At 42.6% G+C, this 22532-nt stretch overlaps 1 protein-coding gene across 5 annotated transcripts in view; it reads left to right on the forward strand.

The window, feature by feature from the left end:
- The window catches only part of RFC3 (replication factor C subunit 3), a 739896-nt gene that overhangs the window by 545803 nt on the left and 171561 nt on the right, over positions 1–22532 (forward strand). The window contains exon 9 of one of the 5 annotated variants that reach the window (XM_065533141.1): positions 5340–21830. The exons of the other annotated variants lie outside the window; for them this stretch is intronic. The gene's annotated coding sequence lies outside the window, so the exon portion shown is untranslated. Of the gene's footprint in view, positions 1–5339; positions 21831–22532 lie in introns of those variants that run through there. 5 annotated transcript variants of the gene reach the window in all.

The raw sequence follows: 22532 nt of genomic DNA on the forward strand, positions 1-22532 counted from the left end.
ACAGCCCAGTAACACACCAGGAGCTATTTCTAGAAAAGTGTATGATGCCTGCAGTAGACTTCAGATGGCACAGCATTGCTTCAGAACCCCAGGGGCCTACACTGTGATGTTCCTACTGAAAATTTCCATAAACTCCATAATTTATCTTCTTCTACCACTGACACCTCCTAGTGTCTGTTGGATCACATGGCACAATTGGCAGCACAATCTGCAAAGCCTGGATCTGCTATAACATATTTTCCTGCTCTGAGTCCCAGTCAAAGCTGACAGCCTAAGGTGTCACCTGGTATCTGGGCCTGAGCAATATTTCTTGGTATGAAATGTGTTGCCTCAAAAACCTAAGCAGTGCTTTCAGATGTCCTTCATGGTAGGAGAAACAAGATGTAGCAATTTGACTTTTACTTTGAACATGTACAAACTTTGCTAAAACGATATGTTCATGAATCTCCTTAGAATTATTTTCCACTCTTTGGAGTTCATATGTCTTTCCATGGTTTCAAGTCATCTCTTGCTTGTTCTGCCTAATCAGCATGATGTCATAAGTCTAATGGATCAATGTAAGTAAGCGCTGTTTCTGAAGGAGAAGGCATTTTAGCCTATGTACATTCACTAATGAACACATTAGCTGAAGAATATATTCACTAAATCAATGGCACCTTACCACGTTCCGTTATTGTTATTCTACTCTAGCAACTATATCATCTAGCATGGCAGCTTCAATCAGGACTGCTAGCTGGCTGAGCTTGCAGTCCTCTGAGGTCCATGTAATTTCTTCAGGAGAGTAGATAAGGTGAATTAAATGGAGATATGGTAGGGACCATCACCCTTGCATCCCTTAGATTTTAATGGGAATACTAATCTCTACCATTCACACTGGGATGCAATCGTGATTTTTATTTGCTATTTTGACTAGGGCAAGGAGAAGTTTTCAGAGGCTTCTATTTTACTTTCACCAATATGATAGATCCTACCCCACAGGACAAAGAGTCACCCAATATCAGCATCATTCTCTGCCAAGTATATCAATCCCAATTGTATATTTGGGGATTGGGGAAATTGCTGTCAGTGGGTTTATGGACCTCATAGTCCCATTGCAAGTGAGACTTCAGCCAGGGTTCCTCTTTTTACCCTGCCAGCATATGCCTTCTTTCTAACAAGGAGCCATAATGACACTTTACATCTCTGGGTTAACAATGTCAATGTTTACTCTTTGTTCGGTAATCCTTGAAATATCTGGGTATTCCCACATATACAATTTCCATGTATACAATCCTCCAAAAAATGCTCATGTGCCTGTGATGATTGAGTGCCAACTTGATTGGATTGTAGGTGGCAAAGTATTGTTCCCGGGTGTGTCTGTGAGGGTGCTGCCAAAGGAGCTTAACATTTGAGTCAGTGGACTGGGAGAGGCAGACTCATCCTCAATCTGGGTGGGCACCATCTAATCAGCTGCCAGTGTGGCCAGAATACAAGCAGCAGAAGAACGTGGAAGGACTAGATTGGTTTATTCTCCTGTATCTTTCTCTCATGCTGGATGCTTCCTGCCCCCGGACATCGAACTCCAAGTTCTGCTCTTGGACCTTCAATCACAGCCTGAAGGATGCACTGTCTGCTTCCCGACTTTTGAGGTGTGGGGACTCAGATTGGCTTCCTTGCCCCTTGGCTTGCAGAGAGCCTATTGTGGGACCTCGCCTTGTGATCATGTGACTCAATGCTCCTTAATAAATTCTCCTTTATATAAACATCTATCTTACTAGCGCTGTCCCTCTGGAGAACCCTGACCAATACAGTGCCTTTAGGAAAGAACTGCAGAAAGTATTGAAGTATATCCTCACTGCAGTGTTGCAGTGTCCTTCTCCCTGGGGACCTGACTCTCCTAAATCAGTGGGTTCCGGAACTAGAAATTAGTTTGGGTTCAAAAACCTAGGGAAATGACCTTGATTTTTTATTAGGATGACAATCCTAAGCCTTCCACCTCTTCATTATTTCCTCTTCTGATTGCTGACGTAAAGCAAATTTCTTAACGGCTGCCTATTTCTTTTGCCTCTGGGGATACTATGTTCTTTTAACCATCTTCACAACTTCCTACAGTTAGTGCTTCCTAGGCAGATCCTCTGATCTGGCTAGTCATTATGGTCATTGTGGCTCTCTGGCCTTTGGTAGTCCCTACTGCTTCAGGGTCCAATCATCCCACGGGCGGTAACAAGTCTGACTCTGTGGTCACCTCTCCTACCTGCCTGCAGAGGAGAGCCTCCGCTGCACTTTAATGATGCTGGTGTTCCTCTCATTCCTGCATTGCTGATGGCCTCTGGGTCTTTTCATGCAGGTAATCCTGGTGTGAGTCTTTCTGCCTCACACATACCCTGAATGTATATTCAAGCACACTGAAACAACTGGGCTTCTTTATCCCTTTCTCTGTATTCTGCCATGGCACTCAGGAGTTTCGTCTTCATTAGCAAAGGCCACCACTCACTTCACCGTTCTTGGACTCACCCTAGCATTGAGTCTTTCCCATCTCTGGGGTCCTTGCCAGAATATTAAATTCTCTGTTTCAAAACAATGCCCCCAAGTCTCTGAATTCTTGCTAATAGAATCTTTTTCTAGCTGCCTTGATCGAGTACCCCCAAAATCCAGTTCCAAGGGTACTTTCTTAGCTACTGATAGTACATGCAAGCTAATTCTTACAGCTTCTTTGGAATGTAGTATCCTCTTTCCTTATCATATCCAACACATCCCCAGCAGATGAGACTGGGATTTAACCCTACTGGTTGGTTCGGCATCCAGGAGAAGTGGTGGGACAATTTCTGAAAAGGACATTTTCTGCCTTGCAAGGGAGGGGCCTCTGCAGTCTTTCCACGGTGGGAAAATGTGAGCTCTTTTTAGGAATGGGGCCATCTCTGCAATCACGCTGGCTGCGGGAAAGTCTGCAGAGGCACAGTCTTCAGGGACCTAACCCATAGTTCAGGGTCTCAAGTGGTTTGTTTGTTTTTTAAATTCAGGGCCCCGACCTTTGTATAAGGACCTTCTTGGGCTCAGCATTTAAATGTGTGGATCTCTACAACTCTAACATAGTCTTATGCTTGCTGCTCAGCGGTGTCTGCTGAAGGACAAGCTTTGGTAGCTTATAAAAAGGCCCTCAGGTCCTCACACATCCTTTAGCTCTTCATAAACGACCTTTGATTCCTCATTATCCCTCTGCAGGTGATCAATACAATTTGGGGATAAGTAGCCAACTGCACTCTCCTTTAACACTGTTCTCTCAATGCCTTTTAAATGCTAGAATCATTGCAGCAGTAAGAGAGTTCCCTCCCACCAGGATGTTTTCCCAGGTTACCATCAGTGAAAGTTTTAGCAGTTGGGCCACTGTTCTGTGCCAGGAACCATCTGTGCCCCACATACCACTCAGGGCCTTTCATGCCAGCCAGTTGGCAAGCAACCTGGTCCCCCAACTCCATCTTACCAACTGCTTTTCTGGCACCAACTGTGTTACTTAGGTCCTCCGAGAAGCAGACATCACAACAGAATTAGAAATGCAAGAGATTTATCAGGGAAAATGCCCGTGAAGGCTAAAGGGGAGAGAAAACAGGTAGGACAGCCTCAAACCACAGTGCAGGTTTGACGCCATGAGAAGAAAGAGGCACGGAACGAGAATTTGCTCAGAAGCCCCCCAGTCTGCAGTGCACCTCTGAAAAGATCTTGGCCAGACCTGTAGGGGGCCCAGAGCACAGACTGTTCATTACAGGAACTCTGTGATGAGCAGAAATGGGATGCTCTAGGCTCCAGGCCATGTGAGGTCATTGGCTGGGAGCAGCTCAGGGAGAGAGTTGTGTCGGTGTGAACGCTCCAGAGGGTCCTGAAAGTACAGCACCAGGAAGGTGTCTCATAACTAACAGGCATTCTTGAAGGGATGTGAATAAACAGGGCATTGAAATGCTTGAGGTATTCTACGTACTGGCCTAGGAAATGGTCACATAGGTATGTGCCCTTTGTAAGAATTAACTTAGTCATAAATAGAAGACAAGTTTTTTTGTATATGTATTTTATATACAAATATATGTGTTATGTAAATTTACTTCAAAGATGTCATGTAAAGAATGGAAGCCACTATTCTGAATAATTCTACCTAAATATCCTAGGAACAACCCCACCCTTAGAAGAAACCACATAGTGAATACAAGTAGTTTGGTTTTTATTTGTGTCATTCAGAAAATTGACTCATTTCTCCCACCACACTCTGTATAATCTCAAAATAATGAGCTATTTCTGCATGCTATGTAGTAACCAAAGACAAAGACTCCTTTTTTGAATCACAACAGTCTCAGAACCGCTAAGCCTCTTAAATGTCTATTTATTTTGCGTGTGTGCGCGTGATTTTAGGCTGTACTGAAACCCCATGCTTAATGCATTCTTTTGGGGCTTCTGCTCAGGCCTAAGTCTGATTGCTTCTGGGATGGAAAGTGAATAGCTGAGATTTCAAGTCCTGTTGTGCAAAATCTGTAGCTGTTCAAGCGCCTTAGATAGAATTTGGATGAGTATCCTGGAGTATTGGCCAAGACATGTTCCCAGTCCTGTTCGTATCGTCCCATTAACTGTCTGCTCTGACAGCCACAACTCAGAGCCTTTATCTCAAAATGAAAAATCATCATAATAAATGGAAACATAAATAGCATAGTGTGAAATTCAGTACCAGCTAGAAAGCATTCCCATATTTAGGTACAGGCTCCTTTAGTTTTGCAAATTTGAGCTTAGAATCTCTGCTTTAGGTCTCAAAGCAGCTATCTTGTTCTGGTCATGGCCTTTCTCTCCAAAACCAGGATAAAGTCACATTCACAATAGTGACAAAATCTTCCCTCTTCAAAAAAAAGAGCAAGTACAAAGTGCATTTGGAATTTTCCAACTGTGAACTCTCTGTGAATGGATAATTTCAAAAAGTAAAGTGTAGAAAATCTCCTGGAACTAGAAGGACAATTATCTTTTTATTACTATTGGACATTGTATTATTTTCTTTTTCAAATTTCACAAATACCTCTTAATTAATAAGTCTTTCATCAATAAAACGTCAGAAGTAAAAAAGAATTGACTTTGTTCTGTCTGTCTTGAAAAATGACTTCCAGATTCTATAAAATGAAATTATAAGTAAAAAATAATCCTTCCAAAGTGTGTTTTGATGGGACTATTTTTCAAAATGTGATTAGAAAGTAATAGCTAAGTTAAAACTTTGACATAAATTCAACAAAAGGTTTTTAGAAGGCTATTTTTTTTCTTGCTAACAAAGCCAAGTTACTCAAGATTAATGTGACGAAAAAAAATATGCTCTATTTCTCTCCTGCCTTCTTCAGAGAGGCGCTTTAAAGCTGGCTGCTGCAGGGTTTAAAGACAGATGTCAGACACATGTTTTTAGGCATGTGTTCAGTGAAGCTGCACGTCATGATCTGGCTTCAGGAGCAAGAGTGATATAAAGAAGTGTCCTTCGGTTGACAAGGGAAGAAAAATTTGGAAAAAATTTGTAATATCCTGAAATAAATTTCATACATCACTGAAAACAAAGGAATGTAAAGCTGAATAGATTGGAGTTGGAGCCCTTTTTTTAATCATGTCAGCCAAAAGCGTTGCAGTCAGTAGTCCTAACACACCACAGATGAGGACAGATTTACCACTTGACTTCACTGAATAACAATCTCAAAGCTTAAAGGAATCTTTCTAAAAGAGACATAGTGAAGCTTAATGCATTCTGATTTTTTTCTAAAGGCAGAATGTTGCTTAAACATGAAGTCTCAGAATATAAAATGTAAAGATAAAGAAGGCTATCTTGAATATACAATGACTGTGGAAACAGGGGGAAAAAACCTGAAATAGTGCCTGGAAAAGCTAAGGAGTCTTTCTAGAACAAGAATGTAGAATGAAGGAAATGCCTAGGGCTTTGGCCTGGAGCTATGTCTATATAACAAGACTGATTCAATTATTCTGTAGCTGTTTCCTTTTTTGTTTAAAATAATCCAATAGCTGCAGAATCAATCTGAGACCTTCATGGTTTATGTGATCCAATTTTCAAGACAGAAACAAAACTGATAACCAAACTGCATTTGCCGATAAGCCATTTCTAGAATCAAAACTTCTATGATTAAGATACGTGGAAAATATTTGTTGTTACCCTTGTTTAATGTAAACTCTTTTCCTATCAAGTTTATCTAGAGTACACACAAATCAAATTAATAAACAAATAATGCCAACTTCTGTTTCAAAGTGCTATTGTGAAGAAGCTGTTACCTCAGATGACAGTTGTAAAGTTGACTACCACCCGGAATTGGTACTTTATTTTCCATGAACATTTGTAGCATAGTCCATATAAAAGTGTGATGAAACAATCAAGTTGTACCACCTCATTTTAATGGAGCGTACACATTTCATATAACCTGGGAGTGTAGAGGAGAGGAGAGTATTTGTAGGATATGGAATCAACTACAAATGAATGGGCTTCTGAAAAAGAGTAGATATTTCCAGCTAATTCATAACTTGGCTGTTCATCTTTCCCCCATAAAAAGCAGAGACTTCTAGGAGAATCTTTTCCAGCATCCATGAAAAATAGTCACAGATACAGTCATTCGTCACTTAACAGCAGAAATACATTCTGAGAAATGCATTGTTAGTTGATTTTGTCATTGTGCGAACATCATAGAGTGTACTCACACAAACCCAGATTGGATAGCCTGCTACACACCTAGGCTATGTGGTACAGCCTATTGCTCCAAGGCTACAAACCTGTACAACGTGGACAGGATATTGTAGGCAATTGTAACATAATGGTAAGCATTGGTGTATCTAAATCCATCTAAATGTAGAAAAGATATAGTAAAAATATGGTATTATAATCTTATGGGACCCCATTGGATATGCAATGCATGACTATATTTTAGCTGAAAGCATCAGCCCACTTGTTTTAGAGAGGATCAGAGCCACACCCGCAGTCTTTCCACTGTGTATTTAGATCTTGGAGATCAGGAATTAAAAACATGAGCAATGCAAGCAAAAATGCAGATGATAAGATTTGTGTGATACATTGCAAGCTGGAAATTTCCTCTATGGAGGAATTCAGTTTAAATACTCACAGAAAGCAACATTAAGAATCCTCTAGTGTATGAGCTCCAAGCCTTGAAGTTGGTCAACACAGTGTGTGGATTAGCAGAAAAAGCTGAAACAGAACTTGTGGCTATCAAGGGACAGAGGGATCTGGGGAGAGATGCCAATCAAGCCATTAGGAATGCAGGATTACCCAATTGAGAAAAGGCTATTAACATTGCAGTTTTATCTGCATGATATTTAGAATTGCATGCCACTCCAGTTTGCTGGCAAAATTAGTCTCAGCAAAAATTTTACTAAACTTTAGCCAGCTGAAAGTCCTCACCAGCATAATTACTATGTCAACCTCCGTCCCTCATCATGGCCTCAATTGGTTTTAGGAAATTCCAAGCACATTAATGGTCTCACTTTCTCAACTCATCATTGAAGTTGCTGCCCACAGGTTTTGTGAGGTAGTCACCTTGCTTCTGCCACTGCTGCTATTCTATAAAAATGAACTCTGCTTCCCCATCACTCCAGCAGGCAGAGCCAGCACCTCCACCTCTGAAATTTTCCAGGGCTCTGTGGTTGCAATCACTGCATTCTGCACAGAAACAGAAAGAATGCCCTTCTCCCACACTCTGTGCAATGTTGCCACCTGGGTATAAATGCAGTATTGTGGGTGCCATGAGTCACCAAGATCTCTTATCAAACAGTCCCTGTTTCACAGGAGTGAAACAGAAATGGCCCTGCCCTCATCTCTTCAGTCATTATCTCTTTCTGCTCAACACTCAGAACTCCTTCAGCCCTCACCCTTCTCCCCAAAATACCTCCTTTAACTGAAGTAAATCAAGCCAGAAAAAACTGTCAAGCACAGAAATGAAAATCCATGACGAGGAGTGATGGGTCCTGGCCTGGCATATCTAGTGGCTTACTCTATTGTTGTTATGCTGTAGATGCTATAAAGAAATTGCTCTCAAAAAGATGACTCCTATTGGGTGTCAGTCCTGGGAAGTCAAAGTCCTCATCTGTAAGAAAGCATAAGGCAATCATTTGCTTCTAGAAGCTTCTCTCGGCTCTTGCCCCAGGATAAAAGCTTTCAGAGGGAAATAGGAGGCACTGCCTGCTGCTTACTGCCAAGGTGGAGGGTGGGCTAAGGATGGACAGTGGTGGGTCCACCTTCAGTTGCTGATTCAGAAAATCCTGGAAAGCATCCAATGGGAGGGCTCCAGGAAGATGGCTCCTTTCATTTGCCTGAATCTGATAAAATCTTAAGTTTCCCATGTGAACTAAGCAGACCAGGGAAGAGCGGGAGTTCTGGAGACCAAGAGTCCTGGAGGCTAATGTTGGCCTGCCATTCAGTTACTGGGTAATATTGGCTAATTTGCTTAACAAGTCTATTCAAGCCTTGGTTTCCTCATCTACATAATGGAAGGAAAATAATAACTACAGTTGTCATTGAAGACTCAATGAAATAATGCTGATCAAGGGTTTGCCTCAGACACAGGAAGTGGTCAGTAACTGTTGACTACCACTACCAATGTTGTAGACTTAAACAGGCAAGCCTGCAACTGCCTAACATACATCCATTCCCTAAAAGTTGCCTTTAAAGGAAAGTTAGATCAGACTGTCAATTGTTGCCTACAAAGAGGGAAAGATAGATGCTGCAGTCATGGCAGCAAGTTGCCAGAGGGCGGGGGTTCTGATAGAAAAAGGCTTTAGGAGCTTGACCTGGACTACAACTGGAGCATCTGATAGGGAAGAAATTAAAGAGTGATACAATGAGAAATGCACTGTGGCTTTCTTCCAAATGGCGTTTTTTAAAGTTTGACTTTACATGAAAGCAAGAGGAAGAAATCTGGTTCTCTTTGAAAGGCATAGGCAGGTCTGACTTTAAGTCAAGAAATGTAATAGAATCACGTTCTTACAGGGGAAACTGTTGAGCATGGCGCTCACCATGGAGCATGCAGTGGCAGGTGGCTCTGTGGGAGTGTGCCTGGAGGGGAAAACCAATCCACTGACACTACAGGAACTCTCTGAGATACAACTTATTGGCTTGACGGGGCCTGCTTCATCTCCCGAAGATGATTATGGAGACATGAGCAGGGACGTTGAATAAACACAGAAACAGACTCCACAGTCTCATTGTGTCCCAAAGGAGCACCCCTATGAAATACATCTTGTACTTCTAAAGGCACTGCATGCATTATGCAGGTGCTCCCAGCTGCCCAGGAACACCAAAGTCAGCTTGGTTACTCATCAGCTCAACTGAACTTTACGCACTGACACACTAGCACCTGCAGAAAACTGGATTCCTTGTGTAGGTGAAAAGTGGGTCACAGAGAGAAGCCGTACAATGCCTTTTCTGAGAGTTACAAGGCAAACTGAATAGACATGAATTAAAATCATGTGTGACTCTCTCCACTTTGCAGATTATCATCTACATCTATGACCAGAAATCCAATGATGAAAAATAATAATAGAGACAGATATAATTATGGGAAATATTTTAAAAATCATGAATGTGAATTTTTCTTGTAATTGTCTAAGTTCATGATCTCTACCCAACATGTACTAAGGCAACCATCTGCATGGAAAATGGAGATATGTTCCAGAAAGAATAAACAGGCAAAGACTGAGATTATACTTAGCTTCTGACACTGAAAATAGGAACATGGCTTCTTACTAATACTCTTAATATCTGTATTGTCTCTGCTGAAGTATTCTACTCATTTTCTTCCTCCATTGTGTGTGTGTGTGTGTGTGTGTGTGTGTGTGTGTGTGTGTGTGTCTTTCTAGATACATTCTGACTAGAGGAGCAAGTCAACAGGACCTGCAGTTCTGGGATCAACTAAAGACATCATATAGTAGAAGGGGATGGGAATCCAGGGGATAGAAGAAATCGGAGAAAAGAAAGGGAGGAGGGAAGGCCATGACATGTGTGATCTGATTTGTTCCTCTCTAAGCTTTAGTCTAAAGGGGGTGTGCATATTAAATCATTGACATTCAGGGATTGAGGGCAGTTGGGGACTTCTGGAACTACAGAATAATGAGTTACAGTTGTTCTGTACCCACCCTATTCATAACCTTATCCCAATCAACCTGGTTGTTTGGCAAAGTCAGGCCTGTGTTTCAGCTTCACTGGGTCATCTATGCTTCCAAGTAACATAGACAGAACCCAAGGACACTTGAGAATCTGGCTGGGGCCATGGCTGAGAGCCATATCCTCACTGGAATGAGGCAGCTCTGCATCCAGGACATGATCAGTTGGGCAGCAACAGGGGGTTGCCCTCAGGACTCAGAGGGCTTCATTCCACCCATGGGAGAGGAATTGCAGACAAAGTAACCTGCAGAGCATCACAGGCACTGACCAAACCAAGGGAGGAGACACAGCAGCTGGGAGGCAGCTATGGAACCACACGGGACATGGGACATCACTCCAGAAGCCAAGGAACCTAAGGACACTACGTGCAAGGACCCTGCATTTTGCTTTCATTGTGAGATCTTGTAAGTCTTACCATTCCTGCCACATGCCCAGATGACTTCTTGAAATGAGTCTAGGGGCTAAGCGGAAGACTGACTAAAAATAAACAGTCAGATAAACAATGTCTGGTTTTTCCGTAAAGGACTGAGGCGAACATCTTTTTTAAATTGCAAATCAGGTTACATTTTAACCCAAGTATGAATGTCAGTTGTATGTTGTTTCAGTTTGTTTGTTTGCTCCCAGGTAACCAGTAGCAGGAAAACCAGATTCGTTATAGCAAACATAGCAAGGCTACATATACTCTGGTCATCTTAGCTAAAGTGAGGGTGGAATTTGCCAGCCTTCTTTGCAATTACATCATATGAGAGCCAGAAAAGGATAGATGGACAAATAGAAGTGCTGGGCATTTAGGCCTCACCAAGATGAACCCCCAAATGAAGGGATTTTTACAATAATAAGAAATGACGGCCAGGAGCAGTGGCTCATGCCTGTGATCCCAGCACTTTGGGAGAGTGAGGCGGGTGGATCAATTGATCTCAGGAGTTCGAGACCAGCCTGGGCAAAATGGTGAAACCCAGTCTCTACTAAAAATACAAAACTTAGCTGAGCGTGGTGGTATGCATCTGTAATCCTAGCTACTTGGGAGACTGAGGCAGGAGAATCATTGGAACCTGGGAGGCGGAGGCTGCAGTGAACCAAGATGGTGCCACTGCACTCCAGCCTGGGCAACAGAGCAAGATTCTGTCTCAAAAAAAAAAAAAGAAAAAAAGAAAAATGAAGAAAATGGCAAAGTTAGATGTTGTATCTGCTCCTATATATATCTAGAATTTGCTCCTATATATATATGTAGATATATATACACACATATACATATATTTTAAACAATACATCAAAATGGAATGAATGTCAGTAATTTACTCATGCTAAGAGGCAAGATCAATAGACAGCATTTGTTTTATAAAGCACACATTGAAATCCAAATCACTGACTAAATAAAGAATATGTCTACTACTTGACTCATGGGCTCCATTCAGGAAGTGACATTTGATAACGTTTCTCAGTCATTGGTTGTGTATAGGCTCCTGCATCAGTTACCTGTTCCTGCACAACTACTCCAAAACTGGATGCTTAAAAAAGCAAATATTTGCCGGGCGTGGTGGCTCAAGCCTGTAATCCCAGCACTTTGGGAGGCCGAGATGGGTGGATCACGAGGTCAGGAGATCGAGACCATCCTGGCTAACACGGTGAAACCCCGTCTCTAGTAAAAAATACAAAGAACTAGCCGGGCGCGGTGGCGGGCGCCTGTAGTCCCAGCTACTCGGGAGGCTGAGGCAGGAGAATGGCGTGAACCCGGGAGGCGGAGCTTGCAGTGAGCCTAGATCCGGCCACTGCACTCCAGCCTGGGCGACAGAGAGAGACTCTGTCTCAAAAAAAAAAAAAAAAGCAAATATTTATCTCACAGTCTCTGAGGGTCAGGAATCCAGGAGTAGCTTAGCTGGGAGGTTCTGGCTCAGAGCCTCTCATAATGTTGCAGAGAAGCTGCAGGCCAGCGGACTGCAGTCATCAGAAGGCTGGGACTGGCAGATCAGCTTCCAAGATGGCTCACACACATGGTCATTGGCAGGAGGCCTCAGCTCCTCATCACGTGAGCTTCTTCACAGAACACCAGAGGGTTTTCATGACATGGCCGCTGGCTTTTCCAGACTGAGCAATTGGAGAGAAGGCGAGAGACAGCCATACTGTATTTTATGACTTTATTTCAAATGGCCACTTCTGCAGTATTCCACTGGTCACACAGACCAACATTTAAACGTTGTGGGAACAAAGCACTCAGGCAGAAATTATTGGGAGGCATCTTAGCAAGTGTCGCCCACAAGTTCTTTCAAAGAAAAAATAAAGTCAAGATCTTCAGTGTTGGTATAAATTATTTGTACTATTTGAATTTGAAAAATAACATGAAACTAAATACAAACCTTTTTGGCATGAATAAGTTGCACAAAAAATATCCTATAGCTGTTTAAAGCTTTATTTGCTAGTTCAGAAGCGTCAGGCCTTGTAAAATCCAAAACTTTGTCAATTCTTAGATCTCAATTTTAATAAGATTTCCCTTGATAATTCTACAACTGTCTTGTTTGTTCACATGAAGATAAGTCTCACGTTGCAGGGTTATTGAAACCTGAATTAAATAGATTTCTAATCCACTTACTGCTAGAATCAACAGAAAATTCTGCACTGCTTTTTTACTGATGCACTTTTTGCTGATGAATGGTTGCAAGTTTGTCTGTGCAAAAAATGGAATCTGCATAATACATCTGTTCCCAGCAAAAATATGGTACTGACTGCCACAGCACAAATTCTTTGGATTTCAGCATGCCTATATTCTGTAGGCCCCAAAATGATTCATTTCTCCTACCCCCTTTCCAATTTGAACCTCTGTGTAATTTTCCTTTTCAAATGTATGATATCATTTGCCTTTACTTGGCACAAGCGATCATAAAAGAAAATGCAAAGCAGTTGCTTAAATCATGCAACAGCGCTCAATTTTAAGGCAAATCTCTAAGTGACATACAACATGCTTATATTAATTATTGTCACAGAAATTGAAAAGTGATCACAACTTCTGATCTACTGAGATAAATGTTATTCCAACATATAACTGGGTCCTGAGGCCACAGTTTAAGCTGACACCCTCAATCAGATGAAAAAGGATCTGTGTTCGTCTATAGGCACATCAGCAAGTTACCCAAAGAGAGAAGGGGGAAAAGGGATCACTGGAGAGCACAGGTATTGCCTACGCCACTAACACCTGTCTCCATTTGTGCTGCAATTGTGGGGATCACGCCCAGATCTTAGGCTTCCCTTCTGATTCTCTCTTGTATGTTTCCTGTCTTCTAGATTGTGAGACTCCCGGTTCTAGCCAGATATCACCACTTCAAAGGCATAACAAAAAGGTCAGAACTGCAGTGGGCATTAGGAGGCAGTTGCTGCCATGGAGTTGGCATGGTATTAGAAAACAGCATCCACATGTGGGTGGAGATTTTTGAACCCCTGGGCTCTTCACTTTCCTCTACCCTCCCAGAAAATACCCCCTGGGTCTGAAGGCTTCTTAACAAAAAATTCTCTGGCTTTGACACTAAGCATGGCTTTCAAAGATGATGGGGAGTCCCTGACCCCAGAAATCTAGACTGTCAGCCAGCGGCTGTTATGTTTCTAAGGGTATATCAAAAGTTTTTGCCCATCTGATCAGATAAAAGAATCCTCATGAAGTGACTTGTTCCCCTGCAGTGCAGAAGGCCCCTGGGCACCAACTCACAGAAATCCTACAGGAGGAGGCTGTAGCTTCAGCTTCTCTGGCTCTGTCTGTTGGGCTTCCTGCAGCTGGCTCCAATGCCAGTATTGGAGAGACACCACGTGTGGGGTCTTCCTGCTCAACCCCCATCTTGCCTGCTGTTAGGAGATGAGACTCCACGTCCTCATTGAAAGAGACAGGCAAGTCAAATGTCTCACACAGAGTCGAGCATGCACCCACTTTAGGCCTCTGTCAGAGAGTAAACGCAGCTGTGGAAAGTCGCCCGCCTGCTCTGCTGTCTTGCTAGTCAGCATGCTGCCTGAGGATGCTTTTCACCAGGACTGGAGAGAAAGCACTGGGAAGCTGGGAAGCAAGGTGTGCGTGTGTGCATGTGCTGATGCTGACTTCACTCCAGCACCTTTGCTTTTTAAAAACATACTTTCAAAACCCTAAAGATAAAAATCGAAAAGGCAGGGGAATGATTGACGACAGAGAAATTGCTTTGTTAAGAAACCCCTTGGGATAAGATTCTCTGATACACTCAGGGTCCAGCTCGTGGTGGGGAAGTTCTCAGGAATCCATTTGACTGAGGGTCACGTTCATTCTTTGCTCTTGAACTGCTGCAGGGAATCCTAACTACAGCATAACAAGGAGGATGAGGAAAGCCTCCCGGGGTTAAGCCAGCTCTGCCAGCAGCAGGCTTGGGTCCCCTGGGCAACATTTCCATGCAGCTTAGCAGCAGTCAGACTCACCTTCCATTGCTAATGCAAATGCATCCTAAAGATGTCACTAAGGGGATCATTAAAAGCGAGCTGTAAGCTCTTGCTTTAGCTGCTGTCACCCAGGCTGGTAGGAGCAGACAGTATCGAGAATCACATTAGATCTGCATCCAGGAAGTAGTTTAAAGCATGACATCATGAGGTTGTCAAGGTAACTTGCCAGGCTACCTCTCTGGATTCCCGTGGTCCATAATGACAGGACCTCTTAATGAACACTGAGCCACAGGAAAGGACGTGCAGAGGAGTAGCCTGCAGCCTGAGATGTGACTGCTGGCAGCCTCAACGCTCAGGCAAGTGCCGCCCACGCTGGGATTGTGTTGCTGGGCTGGATCACACGGTGAAACCCAGCGGTCCAACAACGCTCACTGACCACTGTGAGATGGGGACAACTCTCTCTGGTATTATCAACTGCCAAGACTTCCAGAAGAAGGCTCCCCTCCCTGTCCTCACCCTGACATCTGAAAGAGGCTGCGAAACTCAGAAAGAATACCTTTTACTCTCTGAGAGCACCAGGCTGCAGCATCCCTGTCCATCCTACAGTGGAACTCTATTAATTTCCTAGGGCTATGTCACAAAGCACCACAAACTGAGCCGGGCATGGTGGCTCATGTCTGTAATCCCAGCACTTTGGAAGGCCGATGCGGATGATCACTTGAGGTCAGGAGTTTGAGACCTGCCAGGCCAATATGGAGAAACCCATCTCTACTAAAAATACAAAAAATTAGCTGGGCATGATGATGCACACCTGTAGTTCCAGCTACTCGAGAGGTTGAGGCGGGAGAATGGCTTGAACCCCTGAGGCAGAGGTTGCAAGACTCCATAAAAACAAACAAACAAACAAACAAAAAACACCCAAAGCACCACAAACTGAGTGGCTTTAAACAACAGAAATTTAGTCTTTCACTGTTCTGGAGGCTAAAAGTCCAAGATTAAGGTATAGGCTGGTCATGCTGCCTCCAAAGCCTCTCGGGGAGGATTCTCCCCGCACCAAGGGTTTCTTGGTTTGCAGCAGGCTCCACCTTCATGTGTCTGTGGCTTCACATGGCATTCTCCTCTGTGTGTCCCTGTGCAAATTTCCCTCTTATAAGAACACCACTCACATTAGATTTGGGCCCACCCAATGACTTCATCTTTCCAAAGATTTGATTTCATTGCAAACACCCTCTTTCCAAATGACGTCCCATTTACAGGTTCTGGGGGTTAGGACTTCAAGACCTCTCTTTGGGAGGACAAAATTCAACCCACAACAGGCCCAGTCTTCCTTCTGCACAAACATCAGTACACACAGGACTTGTCCAGGCCTGCAGCAGGACAGGCCCCGAGTGAGCTGAAGACAAGAAGAAAAGCAAACCAAAGCCAAGCGAGAGGAGTAGAAACACTGGCAAAATGCAGAGCAACCCATGGCCTTGGAAATCAAGTCCACTTGGTGACTCCCAGCCTGCCAGCAGCTTCCATCACTGCTCCTGTCTCCTTTTCTGTGACTAAAAGAAAGTCTTTGGGACAAGGAACTCATCAATAAAGCCGAGTGGGCAGGGATGCGCTTTCTGTCAAAGGGAGCAGAATGTACCACCCCAACCAGTGCCATACGACTTATTTTGAGCTGAAAGCAATTGAAAAAAAGCAGACACAAGAAACCCTCTCTGCCCTCCCTTTTTCTACCAGAAGGGGCAGGATGATTCTTAATCACCAGAGAAAATTCTGAATCCTTATCTAGAATATGCAGAGGAATCTACCTAACAAATCTTACATAATCAACCCTTGTCTACCAATAGTTTCTCCTGTATACTTACATTCCCATAATTTGCAGCCCCTGGAAGCTCAAAGTCGTTTTCCTTAGTGTTGCTGCTTCTCTAAAAAAAACTTAGTGTCCTTTTGCAAAGGTGCTATATAAGCTCAAATTCAAACCACCCTTTGAGTTGCTCATCTCCATGTTCTAATGTGAATGCACGATGCACATGCCATAAACTTATGTTTGCTTTTCTCTTGTTAAGCTGTCTTTTGCCAGAGTCTTACTGACAGGGTCCTCATTTGGAGAACCCCAGATGGGTAGAGGAAGATTTTTCCTCCTTTACACCGTAGTCACCAGGAAAACGTATAGAATGATATCCTGGTTTTCTGTTCAGTATTGCTCTCCAAGACCTCTAGTCTTGGCAAAGACTTCTGAGTTCTATGAATCCTTCAGCCTAAGCAGCCCAGGAGGAAACAGTCCTGTGAGATGTGCCTGCCTTTGCTGTCTTTGAATGGATGCTGTTCCTGTGGGGTTAGCACAGAACTTTTGCATCATGTTAATATCAGAAGCGTGCCAGAACTCTTTGGAAAAGTAGAAGTATTGTTCTTGTGAATCAAAGTTACAAGGTGGAGAATTCTACTCTCAGAAGCATGAAAGACCTGAAAGCTGTACCACTCCTCTCGTGCCCTTTCTCTCAGGAGTACAGACAGGAGGTTCCAAAGATTTCTGCCTGAAGCTAATACTGTGCTGTTTGAAACATCACCCTTAACAATGGGATGAAAACCACTGACTCTGAAATAGCAATTTTCTCTCTGGAAATAAGGATATGCTTAATTTCAGTTGAGAAGACAAGAATGGATGATGCAATAGGAGAACGTGATTCCTACAGCCAAAGGAAGGAAGCAGATGAAGGGAGAGATTTGACCCAGCCCAAAGTTCTTTTCCATGGTTAGGGATTATTTTTTCCACATCACGAAACCAACTTGGTCTTAGGAAAATTGTGACTTTCATTTAGTCACTTGCTGGGTGCTTTACATAGATATCTCACTTAATCTTCACAGACCCCTAAGAAGGTAATGCAGCATAGCAGCAGATAGCCAAGGCTCCAGAGTCTGATCATTCCACTCAAGGCTGTACTCCCACATTATACCTCCCTATGTGACTCTAGGCAAGTTCTTTGTGCTGTAAAATGGGAGACCCAAATTCCAATTTCGTAGCATGGGTGTGAAGATTAAAAGAGATAACCTGTTGAAGTCCTCAATAAACAATGGCTCCTATTATTAGGTACTGCTAGTATAGTATTCTTATTTTCTACAAAGGTTTCTGAGATTCAGAAAGGCTAACTAACATGCTCTGGTCAGACAATGAAATGTGCAGGACAGGATTCAACCTGAGATTGTCCAACTGCAAGCTCTGTCCCCCTCAGCGTTGACTATTATGCATGACTGCCTTCTTGACAATCTAGGCCAATGCTGCCTTTGGGGCTTCCTGACCTCCATTTCAGTTCAGGCTCCTGCCTTTCAGTTTCCTCCTGGGAGGCCAGTATCCTCATGGCCTCTCCTCAGCCCAGAGCTGAGGGCTCCCCTTTGGAACCCATCCTCCCCAGAGAGCACCTCTAACCAAACCTCTTCTCTCATCAAGATGCTTTCCTCGAGATCCCTTCTGTCAGCATTGCCCTTGGCTTTCTGAAGTGACACTGGTCACATAGGTCTGCTAAAATATCAGCAGCTGATGGTGGTTTAATTCCTTGCCCTTCAATAATTCAACAATCACACCAAGGAGAGCATCACAAATCACTATGGTCAGGCAGTGAGTAGCGCTGCTGATGCAGCCCAAGCTTATAAAACATAGCCCTGGTTCTCAGAGAATTCACAGTCTAGAAAGGAAGGAAGGTATGAAAATAATGAACTCTCATGCTCTAAGGAAAGTGGTTTTGAAATGGGCTGATGTCTATGAATGATGTGCTGTGGGAGCACCAAGGTGGAGACATGCTGGCTGGATCTGGACGATTGGGTCACATTGAATCAAGAGACATATGGCAAAGTATTCTGGATAAGAGAAAAAGATGATAGAATAAGCGTGAACCCGAATGACCTGGGGATATGGGCTGCCAGAGGGATAATGACAGGGCATGGCTTTAGTCCCACAAAGAGGCCCGACGGACAGGTCCTTGAATGCCTGCTGTGTAAGCCCTTTGCTTTTTCTCCTTTAGGCCAATGTTCTCAAACTTTAGCCTACCTCAGAATCAACTGCCAGCTTGATAAAGCACAGCTTTCTGGACCTCACCCCCACAGTTTTTGATTCAGTAATCTAGGGTGGGACCTGTTAATTTACATTTCTAACATTCCCAGGTGACTCTAAGGCCATTCTTTCTAGGACTACTGTATGAGTCCATTCTCACTGCTATGAAGAAATACCGAGACTGGATACTTTATAAAGAAAATAGGTTTAACTGACTCTCAGTTCCTCATGGCTGGGGAGGCCTCAGGAAACTTACAATCATGGCGGAAGGCACTTCTTCACAGGGCAGCAGAAGAGAGAATGAATATCGTGCAATGGGAGAAACCCCTTATAAAACCATCAGATCTCATGAGAACTCACTCACTATCACAAGAACAGTATAGGGGAAACTGCCCTCATGATACAGTTATCTCCACCTGGTCCCACCCTGAACACGTGGGGATTATTACAATTCAAGAGTAAGATCTGCCTCACCCAGATGTTGAAGTTTGGGGAGGATAAATTGAGATTCACGTTATAAAAGGGCTGTGAAACAATAACCGTAATAAAAATGCAAGTTATTATTTTTAAAGATTTTTAAAGATTTAAATAATTCCCCCAAAAGAATGTAACATACATATTCAAAGAAATTGTTACTAGGACCAGTGATTTTTTTTCAGGAATACTCTAATAGGCAGTTTTCTTTGTTTCACTGTGTGTTCATAAATAACTCTTTATATGTGTTAGAGCAACAGAAAAAAATGTGAAAGCTGTTAACAGTGAGGAAAATAAATAGAAATAAGTCAAGTATAAGATTATTCAATCGAGTGTGTTTAGTTAATGTATAAACGATGATGAGTAACATTAAGTTATAAGGCAATTCAGGGAATGTTCACTCAATATCATCAGTGTAAAGTAATGGGAAAAAGCAAATATTCATCTGTTTTATTAATATATGTAGTGTAAAAGTCTCCAGGCCTCCTCAAACTATGGGTTCCACTGATATCACACTGCCATGCATTTATAGATTGGGCTGGCAGACATGATAACAGGCCTTCTGTATAACTACAGGCCATCTGCGCAGACTTCACCAATTAGTCTAAGAAACCCTGGGGTATTTCACATCTGTTCATGATTATTTCAGGTTTTTGTTGATGTCCACCACCCACAAGCCTCAGAAAAAGTGCCTTCTTGGAGTACATGTCTTTAGCATCTAGAAAACCATTTTTTTTGCAGGGTTGCAAAATTACATAACCTCTGAAGAGCCTATAGGTCCTACCTAAATGGAAATCCTGCAGTGTCAGATTCCAGAATGGGGAGGTTGGCCTCTTGCCTTGGTTCTTGCAGCTGGATCCTGGGGATGGGCTGGGGAATGACCAGCGAAAAGCCAACAGCCTTTTTCCTTGCTTCATGTCATTCACATTAAGGCAACTCTTAAAAATGGCCATTATCAGAAAACGTACCTTCATGCCACCGCAGAACAATCCTCACTGTTTTACAAACAATAAATCGACTTGATCTCTTGATCTCAGATATCTTCAAAGCTTTATTGGACTTCTACTGGTGACTCTGGTGAATGAACTCTTCTAAGAAAACAGACAGGATGTTGAAAAACAGAAAAGAGGTAAGATATATTCTCCAGCTCCAATGAGACCAGCCACAGCTACGCTTGGCTTGGGATCCGTGATCTGCACACCCAGCCATTTCCCAGAGCAGTCCTGGCCTCCCCGTAGCTGGCTTTGTGCTCACAGCAAGTTCGGCCCTGCTGTGCTAATTTCCTGGTTGCTTTTTCTCTGGCAAGGGGACGTTTGTGTAATTCTCCATTCAAGCTGTAAAGAATGACTCTCAATCTTTTTGCTTTTGATGGGAAATAACAGATCAGGTCGCCCTGCCTTCCAGAGCAGCCCAATGGAGGAACATCACAGGTAAACAGCCTTTGTGGCTGTGCTCCCAAGAGGAGCTGCTGCCCCCGCCCCGCTGCCCTGCTGCACAGGTTGCGACGCCCTCACTGCATGCTTAAGCGAAGGGAGTTGGGGGGGTTGTGTATACATGGCTGTGGGGTGGTTCACATTCTAATAAATGGATAGTCTCCTCTCAATTAACTCATTGCAGGGAGCCACAAATTCAAATGCTGTAGAACCTCTCCCTTGAACAAGTGACAAGCCTTTCCACTTTTTGTTGGTTTTCACATACACACAAATGATAAATTTACCTATAAGTTACGATCTGTGCAATGCTCAAACCCTGACCATGGGTTACCAACCCTGCCTGGAAGGGAATATGAAATCCAGACACACGTTGCAGAGCCATATGAGTTGATGGAGTTGGAACAGTTGTTTTGAGCTAATGGGAGGTTTTCCTTCTACCATAGTACCAAGGAGACACAATGCCGCTGGTGTTAACTCCAGACCTAAATTCAAAATCTCGATGTTGTTGCCTGTAAACAATTTTACAATGCTGCATCTTGTAACTAATTTTTTAAAAGGTAAAACATGTGAAAGAAATGACAGAACATTAAATCATTGTCATTTTCTTTGATTTCTGTTTCATCTGGTATTTAGAAGCAAACTAACTGGGATTATGGGTGACAGTGGATTTGGGATTAAAACCAACTACAAACAAAACAGGTTTGTGGATAATATGGAATATTTTGTTAAAGTGTGAGGTTGGCACATTTCCTTCTAATTCTTTAAAATCCACCAAAAGAAGGGTTTAATTCATTAATTTCTTTTATATCTTGAACATTTCATTTTAATATAAAATTAAATGCGAAGTAATAAATAATTACTATGTTCTCTGAATCCTCCCATTTGTTTTAAAAAGCAAAAAAAAAAAAAAAAAAGGGGGGTGTCAATAAAAGTTAATTTTTAATGTAATTTCTTAGCTTATGGTTATACAAATGTTCACTAAAAGTAATCACAAAGTTAATGGAAAAGTTGGGAGGGCATTTATGGAATAATGATGAAAAAGTTTAAAAATTGTCAAAAATAAACATCAATCTCTCAATTTCTGAAAAATATGAGTTGCTAAGGATTCTCCTTGTATTAAGTCAAAGTTGTCCAGAGAAATATCAGAAACTGATATGACATACACATAGACAGAGAGAGATGTCAATTGTAGGGACTGTCTAAAGCCTGTCTGGCAGGCCCTTAGGCTGGAACTTAGGCAGATGCAGTATAGAGAAAAAAATTCCTTCTTCTTTCCTAAATCTCAGTGTTTGCTCTTAAGACCTTCAGTTGACTAGATGAAGTCTGCTCACATTGTGAAGGGAAATCTATTTAAAGATTGTAAATGTTAATCACATCTGTAAAATATCTTCACAGCAATATCTAGAATGGTGCTTCACCAAACAACCAGACACCATAGCATACCCAAATTGACACATAAAATTAACCATCATGCTCCTAAAAGTAGAATTACAGGCACGGTGGCTCACACCTGTAATCCCAGAAATTTGAGAGGCTGAGGCGGGTGGATCACCTGAGGTTAGGAGTTCAAGACCAGCCTGGCCAATGTGGTGAAACCCTGTCTCCACTAAAAATACAAAAATTAGCCAGGCGTGGTGGTGGGCACCTGTAATCCCAGCTACTTGGGAGGCTGAGGCAGGAGAATAGCTTGAACTGGGAAGTGGAGTTTGCAGTGGGCCAAGATTGCCATTGCACTCCAGCCTGGGCGACAAGAGTGAAAAACTCTGTCTCAAAAAAAAAAAAAAAAAAAAAAAAAAAAAACAAAGAAAGTGTGCTAAGAGTGAAGTTGAGAATAGTGTTGTAATTCCCTCAACTACTATTTTCCCACAAGAAACACTACTTGTTATTTAGTCCTCATAGAAATAGATTTCCGTCTTCAAGAATGTGTGTGTGTGTGTGTGTGTGTGTGTGTGTGTGTGTATTTATAAGAGAGTTAACAAACTAAAGCTACGATTAATAATGACTTTAACTTATAATTTTGATTATAAAATTTGATTATAATTTTTAA

Source organism: Macaca fascicularis, chromosome 17, assembly GCF_037993035.2.
Source record: "Macaca fascicularis isolate 582-1 chromosome 17, T2T-MFA8v1.1".
In the NCBI taxonomy this organism is placed as follows: domain Eukaryota; kingdom Metazoa; phylum Chordata; class Mammalia; order Primates; family Cercopithecidae; genus Macaca; species Macaca fascicularis.